A 10,531-nucleotide genomic window follows, 5' to 3' on the forward strand; every position below is an offset into this window, starting at 1 on the left:
CCTTTCATTCTAGTCAGTGGATGAGTTTTACAACCTCAACTCTTCATATGAGATTTCCCATATTGAGTTTACTTATCAATATTATTATCAAAACTTGATCTATTCTTCCGTTAAATTTTTGTTGGCAAAGTAGGAGCGGCTCCTTTAAGGTTATGTTTCTCTTACATGGAACTAGTGAAAAGGACACATGCTCCTGATTTGTATAAATAGCCGGGTTCCCCTCTTGAATGGGGGGCATGAACCGCCCTGTTTGTTTAACTAGGTCTCTACCGCGCGTCTAACTATCCTTCTCATCCAGTTGGTAAACTGGAGTATATAAAAAGGGGAGTGACAAAGAGGGATACCAAGAGGGATGCAAGAATAAAAGAGAGGGTGGTATGTACAAGCGGACATTTGTATAGCACATGTTCCACCAAGACTTCTATCTATCCTCATAGACACATCTGTACGAACCTTTGAGACCTCTGCAACACCCTAATTGGCCGACCTCTTATACATAAATACACACACACACACACTCATACACATATGCATGCGAACACACGTGGTGCTTCCTATTTTTCTATGAATGGCTTTTCTTAAAGTCATCTCCTCACCCTAAGCATGTCCAACGTGAGTTAGAAAACAAAATTATTAAGTAATTATTAACCATCTTATTTTTCACAAATTGAAAAATGCCGTGAAAACAAAGTTTAAAAAAACTAGACTCGTCTTGCATTCAAAGTGGTACTTAACAGTCTAAACTTAAAGAAAATTTGAAGAATAGTTCTAGGAAATATTTGAAACTGGTTACTATAGATTCCCCATACACCGCTTTTCTTTACACTCCAAACAGGATGTAAGATTTTGCTGCAACATTCCCACTGTGGAAAAAATAAAAATAGTAATCTAATAAGACTGGCGTTTAACACTTAAAAACGAAATACCAAAGTGGAACAACTGTCCCTGATTTTTCGTTTTCCTGTTTTGGTGTACATACTCCACTCACTGACAGAATTTGAAAATAACTTTTTATATAATCATATGACCCCAAAACTTGTTATTTCTCTGAAAAATAAAATTTGGAAATCCACTTCCTTTAGAAGGAAGGAAATAATTAATTGCGGATGGACTCTCTAGATTTTTTTAGAGTTGGCTTATTTTTTAATCAGGCCTGTGAATGTTCTGGTTTGTTCCCCAAATCATTGTTTCTTGTTTATGTTAGGAACTAGTTGCTTATTAAAAATTTAAATTCTATAAAAAAAAAACTGCTTTTGAATAATTAAACTAGAAAAAAAGATGGAGTACATTTTGATGAATAATAAGCTTTGATGAAATTGCTAATGCACTTTATTTACATGCGATATGTGAGAGTAATGTGCAATATGTGTTTAAAGAGTTTTGAAACTTACTCTTTGCCGAGGACATCTGGTAGAAATCGACCTGCAAACAAATAAAAGAATGCTGTTGTGCTAGGAGCACACCAGATGTCAAGTGCAGCAAGTGTCTGTGGCAGCCTTAAAAAAAAAAATAGGCTCATTAAAATTACAACATTATGTTTATGACAGAAAGAATGATTACTGCTTTCTGTTTGTATATCATGTAAGTCCATTGTTTTTTTAAGTAATTAATACACATACAAGCGGACGCTCAATACTTCACTTTCCCTCCCGAAGAAGAAGTAGTCTAAACAAAACGTTTTTCTTCTTCTTAATAGAATTGAAGTAATTTATGAAAATGCAATTATGAAGACTTCCTATTTTATGTTGTAAACTGCAAATATGTTTTATAGTATCCCCTATGTCGAAATTCACTGTCAAAAATTGGTTAGCATTCTTGTGAAAGCGTATCTTTCATAACTCAAAAACTGAAGCCGCAAATAGTTTAATTTAGATATTTCTTGTAGATGCCACTAGAGAATGCTTGGGCTATTTTTTTTTTGGCGCATCAACAGCTGAGGTCATTAGCGCCCGGAGCTTTTTCCAGTGCACTGCCGGCCTCCGGACAGTGTTCTCTCGTTACAGACAACACTGTCCATCACCGGACAGTGAGCTGTAAGAAGCTCCTAGGAAGAGAAAATCTAAGGGTCAGCTGCTAGGGCTATTAATACATTTTTGGAGATTTTCATGAAATTGGTTCGTATAGTTTGCTTATATGTTGATCAAGAACTTGTACTTAATAAATTAAATAATACCTTTTTGCTACGAAGTAGCAAATTGTACATATTTCTCTATGAAGAGATCTCTTGTCCTAATTTCATTTGTCTCTTTAAGAACAAGAACAATTTATTTGCATTTTATATCTAACGCCTTCAACGTGTTTCTGCTTAGATTCGCACACCTTTACAACATATAACTCTCATAACAATTATAAAACACTACGCAAAGGCACTTAATTACTGAAGCCCTTAAAAAAGTTTTAGGTTTCGTCAATTTTATTTCATTATATTTAGAATATGTTTTACGATTCATCAGCATTCTGAATGAGACATATACACCATTTTAACTCCCTCAATCAGTTAGAACGTATAGTACGAGACGGAAACAAAAGAGAAATCAAAATCCATACGGCAAACTAATAAATCTTACCTCTGAATATGGATGAAATTACGAAACTGGTGTGACGCATAAAACAAAGAGAAAATTTTATATTAGCAAAAGCATTGTTTCTGAATTAAAAAAATCAGTTTAATGTCTCTTCCAAGTTAAGGAAAATGGACAAGTTATAGAAATAATATTTTTTAAAAGTGATAAAATTTTAGTGTCCCTGGAATAGAATTTTTTTTTTTTTTTTTTTATTGCGAGTTGATTACAAACATCAGGACTTCCGATTCTTTAAGAGCACCTATTTAACGTTGGCACCTGTCTTATAACGGTGACACCTGCTTTTCATTTTTTGTTGTTTTGTTTTTAAACAAACAGTGAAAGTGAACAACGCATTTTTTCAAAACACACGTAAAATTGTTTTATTCTATCGCTTGTTACGATTATTGTATCTTGAATCGTACACTGCATGAGTTTTCTTTTTGAATTATATTCAATTGACGAAGCCATTTTGGAACTGTTTGTTCTTAATCTTTAAAAAAAACTTCTTCTTTATTTGTCATAATCTAAATAGAAATAAAAATAGATCAATGTGAACGCGTTAACAATCATTTTTAGCATGAAATCCATGTTTTTCAATTTAATAGCAACTTGTCGCTTTCGCTAGCTCTTGAGTTAAAAATAAGTTAAAATTAATTTTAAAGATTATTAGAGCAATTTAAAGGGAAACACACTACGTCTAAGAATGGAGAAATTTTTATGGTGATTGAATTTATTTCTAAGCGCAAATTACGATCAGGATTCTAGGCTGTATGACATGAATTAAATAGAATTGTCTTCATTATTTCGGAAATTTCCAAGAATATTTTTACATTTATTAACATTTACTTATCGTATCCATGATAAATTTTTGGTTCCTATATCACCGAATTAGAAAATTCATTTAGGATACGATATCAACGCCTCAATACTTGTATGCAGTTTAGGTAATATGGTAGATGTATCAATGTGATGTCTTTTTTTTTTTCTCTCTCTAAATAAACTATTCTATTCTATTCAACCCCTCCTGACCTTTTAAATTTGAGAGTAGAAATTGTCTACAAAATTTGACAGGTGCCTCTTACGAAAAGAGTGGAGCACTGAAAATACTTTTCTTTCCAAAATACAGTGAAGTAACCGTCCTCACTAGGATTATGATACACTAGATCTCATTCAAATTTTCTTTCTCTATAAATTTGTAACTTTTAAAACCTCCTTTTACTTATTATTTTTACTTATTTACTTCTACTATTGGCTATAGTCTGATAAATGGTGTAACCAACGGTCACAGTGGTGTGATATGACAATAGAATACTTATACTATCGAAACGACTGCGTATCCAAAAATATATAGAAAAACAAAGAATACTTGTAAGTGATCAGTAGATTTTGTTTATTCACATTATTTTTGAAGTGAATTATAGATATAAGTTTTTGTTCAAAAAATTGTTTGAAACAAAAAATGCAGCTGAAGGTTAAGAGAGGTCGTGTAAACATTTAAATGACCATCAGTTTTTGCAGTTAATACAATTATAATAGCTCTGGTTACAAAGAAAATTATTTGCATTTATTTATGTTATACAATTCCTCATACGATAAATATTTACTTCTTCAATTAATTGAAGTGAACATTTATCAGAATAGAAAAGAAGTCATGGCAACTGAATGAACGGGTAGAGTTTAGAATGAATCTGCTGATTCTGTACTTGTTTCTAAATAATTATTTTATAAATATAGTATTCTTTGTTATACTACTACAAAAAAATAAGTGATTCGTTGATACTCAAATTATTTACACATGTTTACAAAAAACACTTATTTTTCTTGTTCTATATATTGCTAAACATAGTTGTAAAAAAAATTTAGTTATGTAGTGCAATCGTATAAGTTACTCTTACACAATTTTAACCTGTGGCCATTTTTTCAGGGATCATGACGTCTCTACAACCCGTCTTAACAACAGTTGCTTTATCACCCTAAACCATCACAGAATATAGTAATGGCTGCAGCATTAGTGATAGAGAAGTGAGAGTTAATATTAATTGCCTAAATTATGCCACTAAATAGGTTTAGCGAACTATAGCTCATTTTCACACTTACAAGTACACTCACTATACATTCATATTTAACATTTAGCAGACGTTCAAATTCTTTGTAACAACTTCACTAAACATTAGAAAAAAAAACAAAAAACTTTTATTATGTTCAGGGAATTTCAGACTGTCAAAAGATTGATAGTTTGACACAATCGCTATACTCCCTTATAATAGTGTAGCAAGAAGAAAAAGTAAACATGTTTGTTTTATGTTCTGTTAGTTTTTAATTTAATTTAAGAAACATGAATGGTAGTCTTTTAAAAAAAAATGAATTTGTTTATATTTTTAAAGACGGTTTTTATGAAACATTCATTTAACTTCCTTTGAACTATTTAATAAAAAACAAACAAATGTTAACTACTTTATATATAGAAAAAAAAAGGCAGTTTTAAACAAATATATTTACTATAAAATAAGCACATTTTACAAATTACTATAATTCAAGAGTTCACAATTACTGTTTGGAAAAAATTACTTTCATAATTATGTCAGACATCCTTTGTAACGATGCAGAAGCACATGTGGCCCAAAATGTGGCTGCTACTTGACACAGGTGTTTTGTGCTCACAGATGATAACGTTCAACCGCTCTGTATATGAGTGTGTGAGCTATTTATTTGTGGCGCTAATTAGAGGTGGCCCAAACTTTCTTAATTTTAGTGAACTAGTTCACTCTGGACAGGTCCTTTCTGAGATTCAATCCTTTTCACAGGATTCGCTGTACCTTTCTTCTTGTAGTTACGTTATTTATTAGATGCCATGAGCATTAAGCAGTGCAATTTTATTAAACGAAAGGTTTAGTAAGTTAAGATTAAGATTCTAGTAGGGCGGCCCAAGGCCTACGCCACTGCGACCTCTTTGGATCTAAGTAAGTTTAATAATAACGTTAACAATCCGATCGTTTGCTTCTCTGAAGCCCTTCAAAAATTCACGCTAAATTTAAGAACAGTAAATGATGACTTTTTAAATTTTATTTTTGTTGTAACTTAAAAACTCTAAAACTAAACATGAAATTACAAAACTGAAAAAGAGAAGTATAAAGTACACATAAAGGATTTAAAAATACAAATTTTAAAAAATAATACAAACGTTATTATAATTTCCGTTAATAAAAATAATTTTTAAAAGCTTAGAAGCTTTTATTCCACTCCTTTATTCCAGTTAAGGTTTGCCCTGCTTTAAAAAAGATTCTTTCACAGGGCACCGAATTCGCCGGTATACAGAGTATTTTATGGTTAATAAATATAAATGATAGCCTAACTTCCTCTGCTAAATTGTATTCATCAAGTTCAAGGATGGCTCTTCTCTACAAGTCGGAAATTTGAATTATTTTCGCTACGTCATTGTCGAAATCCTCCCCACAGATTAAAATTGGTGCTTGTGAGAAAATTTATATTAGACGACTTTGCCGATGTGGAAGGGAATGAAGTTAGTTCTTTTTCACTTTCCAGTGATATTAAATGTTTAACTTTGCTGGCTGTTCCTCGTACACCTGTGCATATTTGTTTCTACTGCCTGCCTGGCTTCAACTTAATAACTCCAGAGATATCTCGACAATTACTGGAGGCACAAACATATGTACTTTTAAAATTACAAAGAAATTTTATTTATTTTACGACCGTTCAGTAGACCTAGTTCACCAATCACTTCGTTCACTGTACGAACTCACGTAGTTCACGAAGTACCCCTCTGTATTTCACATGTTAATTATTAGAATACTGATGAAAGCAGTGCATTAAAAAAAAATCATTTGGGAGATAATTTAACTAATTGACTTTATGGTCAGCATGAATTACGGTAATCATATGGTACAAGTTGTAATTATTCTATAACTTGGATGAGATTGTTGAGTAACGAGAGGCCGGTCAAATAAGTAAGGATCTTCCACTTGTACACCACAGCTATCTAAGTATCCAACATAAAGCAGCTTTAAGATGGACTAAACAAAAAATTATTTTTACTACAGGGATAATGAAGAGTTCGGTCTGGATTTTAAAAAGGAATTTGGTAAGGATAATGGAATTATCTTCTCATTCCAAATAGCCAGCCTATTGTATAAGGATTATCACAATCCTGAAAGTGAAAAGTTGGATTTGAAAAAGCGGTTTATCTCTGCACAGCTCAGTTTTTTCTGTTTTATTTTATTAATTCAGGTTTTGTTAGTGTGATTGGGTGATATGCTAAAACTTGATTCCTCAATACTGCTAAATAATTAAATAAAACTTAGATTCAGATTCGGCCGAAATCAATTTACTAACAGTGCGAAATGTACTTTGAAAACTCTGAAATGTCATATTTATTGTTGGGAAGCCTACGCCAACCTCTTCCTACGAAATCTACAAAAATGGATTTTCCTAAAAATATTATTCTAAAAACTTGATAGATCTATATGTTAGCTAGTTGTGGAAAAATCTCAAAAAGTGAAAAATCCATTCAATAAAGTATGATGGATGTTAAGGAGTCGAAATTGAGCAGTATTTGATGGAATATTTAGAGAGAGATTTTTTTCTATTATTTATACAAGAACCACATTTCTCCTAATTATTAAAAAGTATTATTAAAAATTGTAGCCATGGTAAGAAAGGAAGAGATTTCAAGTTCTAAACTATCTGTGCTATCTACAGCCTATTTTCCGTACTGATATAATTTAGGTGTTTTTTTGTTTTGTTTTTTTTGCAATTACAGTAGAGTAGGCAAATCAAGTTCTTTTTACTATTACGAAGTATAGTATCATTAAGACTACTTATAAGTGTAATTGAGTCCTACTATGAATTATTATCTCTAACTAGTGTCTTTTATTTAGCTCTAAAATTTATTCATTTCTTGCCTCAATCTACCTTATTATATGTAATTTATATTAGTACATTTTTAGGAACAATATACAAAAACATTGGTGATCAAGTACACTGTGGCATATTGTACACTGGCTGGAAGGTAATTTTATGGGTTATTATCTCAAAGCACGGGTAAGTACCTTTTCGTTCTGTTTTTTAAATGGGTGAAATACTTTTTAGAATGGCCTGTGTATTGATGACTGTTTTTTTTTTTTATTATGAACTATGTTAGCTCCTTTTTATATTAAAATTTTATTAAGTCTTACTTAGACTTCTTCAGTAATATTAGGGTAGTTATCATTCTCTTGGTCAGCATAGAGCCGTAAAGAAATTGACAATTCTTACTTAGATGATTAATTGATTAAAAAAAGCATTTTTGAGTTAAATTTCTAAATGAAGTATTTGCTGGAAAGATATGTTTTGAGATACATAAAGTTACACTTGCCTATTCTATGGTAATGCTTGGGAGTCTCCGGAAATTATGAGTCGTAACGACCAAAAATAACTTCATTATCTGCTGTAGCTCCTTTCTGTTTTAGAGAGTAATCTAAATTTTTAAGTTACTATGGGACCGGAATATGCCTTAAAATTGCTATACGACCTGCTATTGAAAATGGAATATTTACGTTTTCTGTAACTCTAAAATACATAAAATAATCAAGTCTCCGGAAATTGTGAGTCGTAACTTTAATTTATATTTATAAAGAGTTTTATGTTTTTAAATAAAAATCAAATGATAGTTTAATTTTCTAATGATTATTTTCAACTCTAATCTATTTAAAATGTAGCGTAATGAAACATTTGAGTTGTCAAGTTTATGAGCTTGAAAGCAGTAGTTGTTTACTGCATTTTAAATGTACAAATTATAGTTATTTATTGTTTTTGAAATAATTGGGTTCAAATTTTTGTGAACTTTAAAGAGAGCAAAGAAAAGAGAACCGCATTTCGAATCTGTCTTCCTTTTTTTTCTGTTACCGAGTTTATTCTTGAGCGAACCAAATAGAATTGCTCTGTTTTAGCTCTATAATTTTTTTTTGTAACAACTAACTTTTTTATTGAACCCTTCTATCTTTTTTTGCTTCTTCATCATTGGGCCATCATTTTCATATACATTACTAGAAAGTAATGAATTCCAGTTGTTTTCTTTCTTCATTCCTGTCATATTTGGGTTTTATTTTTATTCATTGTTCTCAAAATTTCTTTATTGTTTACTTTATTTATCAAAATCGTTGACGTCTTTATTTTCTTGGCTATTGTACAATTGAACTTTCCTTGTTTACTTTCTATTACTTCTAATAGTGCATCATTAATCTCTACAAGCTGACAATTTTTCTAATATAAATAATTTTTTAAGATATAAGTTTTTTGCGTGTTAGATCGCCTCGTACCGGGGTTTGAACGACCAAAAATAACTTCATTATCTCCTTAATAGCCCATTTCTGTTTTAGAGAGTAATCTAAGTTTGTAAGTTACTACGGGACTATGCCTTAAAATTGCTATACGACTGACTATTGAAAATGAAATATTTTCTTTTTCTGTAATTCTAAAATACAAAAAAATAATCAAGTATTCAGTACTTTTCAGTTGGTGAAGTAGCTGTGCGAAGGAAGTGGTTATCATTGGCCTCCAGAAACGTTGTCTGAAAGTACTCTAATCAGCATGACATTGTTAACACTACAAGAGTTACACTACAAGGGCCTGCACAGGAAATTGTCGTCGAAACTTTTGGGTTTAGCGTAAATACTGGGTAGCATCTTCTTCACTACAAATCCATCGTAGATCTTTCAGACTACAAAGGTATGTTACAGGTAAGATTAGCGACAAAAGCGTAGCTAGGAAAGTATTTCGTATAAGTATACTCATGTTGTCATACCCTTCCATCGAATAAATACATTATTTGAATTGAATGTATTCTTTAATCTGGCAAAATTAATTGTGATATATAACTTTTACAAATTAGTTAACTCTGTAAAAATTGTAAAGAATTCCTCAGGTATTTCATTATTATTATTAACTAGTTCTTCCCTTTAGAGCCCGATTCCCATTCTTTAAATTGAAAAGATTTCTATTTATTTATAGTACTTTAAGTTTTGAAAAGATTTTTCCTTTAAAATGTTAGCCACAATTTCCTGACAGACGATTGAATTCATGTCAGTATTCATAATATTCAAATGTGTAATTTTTATATTTTTGTAAATATGATATTAAAGTAAGTTTTCTATCTATCTATCTATCCTCAGGTATTTCAGTCCTTTTATTGTATTTTTTCGTTTCTAATATTTCAGAGAAGCCACTAGCTTTAATCCTATCGGCAGGTTAAAAACTACTCAGCAAGTTTCGGATAAATTAGTCCGATTGTACAATAAATAGCGTGTATTTGGAAATTAATTTCGATTTCATTAGTTTGGTATATATTCTGTAAAAAAAAAAGGTTTTATATGTTCATATCGCTATAGCTTTATTTAAGCCATATTTATTTAATTTTATTGAAAAATCCTTTACAAAAATGAGAAAATAAATCATTTTGAACGAAGTGAAACTATTATTCAAGGAAATTGAATGCAAATAGGTTAATTTGGTCGAAAAAAGTTAATTATAAAAGAAAATGCTACGATTGCAACATTAACACATGGAAGAGAATTTAAATAATATTTAGGTTTTGAATGTATTTTTTTTTCCTTTATCCAGCGCTTTTATCCACGGGCACATTGGACCCTTCGCTGGCTCGCAGTTTATCTCAACTATCATCTAAAGTGATTGCAATTAACGCAATAAAGTTGTTTCTGTACTACAATGTGAGGAATTGTCTCTCAGCTTTACACAGTTGCTCTTCAGGTAGTCTCCATTTAATAATTTCAGGTACCTTTATTTGATGTTTCCAAACATTTTAGATTAATTAAAACTTTTGTTTATGATAAATCTTTCTCTTTGAATTGGAATGTGAAAAGTTTAAATTTTGTTGAAAGAAGGTTCTATTTAGTTGAAAAATGCAGTGTAGTACATTCCAATGTTTTAGTTCTTTTTCATCAGATGCAACTTTT

The sequence above is a fragment of the Rhodnius prolixus genome, unplaced genomic scaffold, assembly GCF_049639745.1.
Source record: "Rhodnius prolixus isolate KJV_2025 unplaced genomic scaffold, Rpr scaffold_5, whole genome shotgun sequence".
NCBI classification, from domain to species: Eukaryota; Metazoa; Arthropoda; class Insecta; order Hemiptera; family Reduviidae; genus Rhodnius; species Rhodnius prolixus.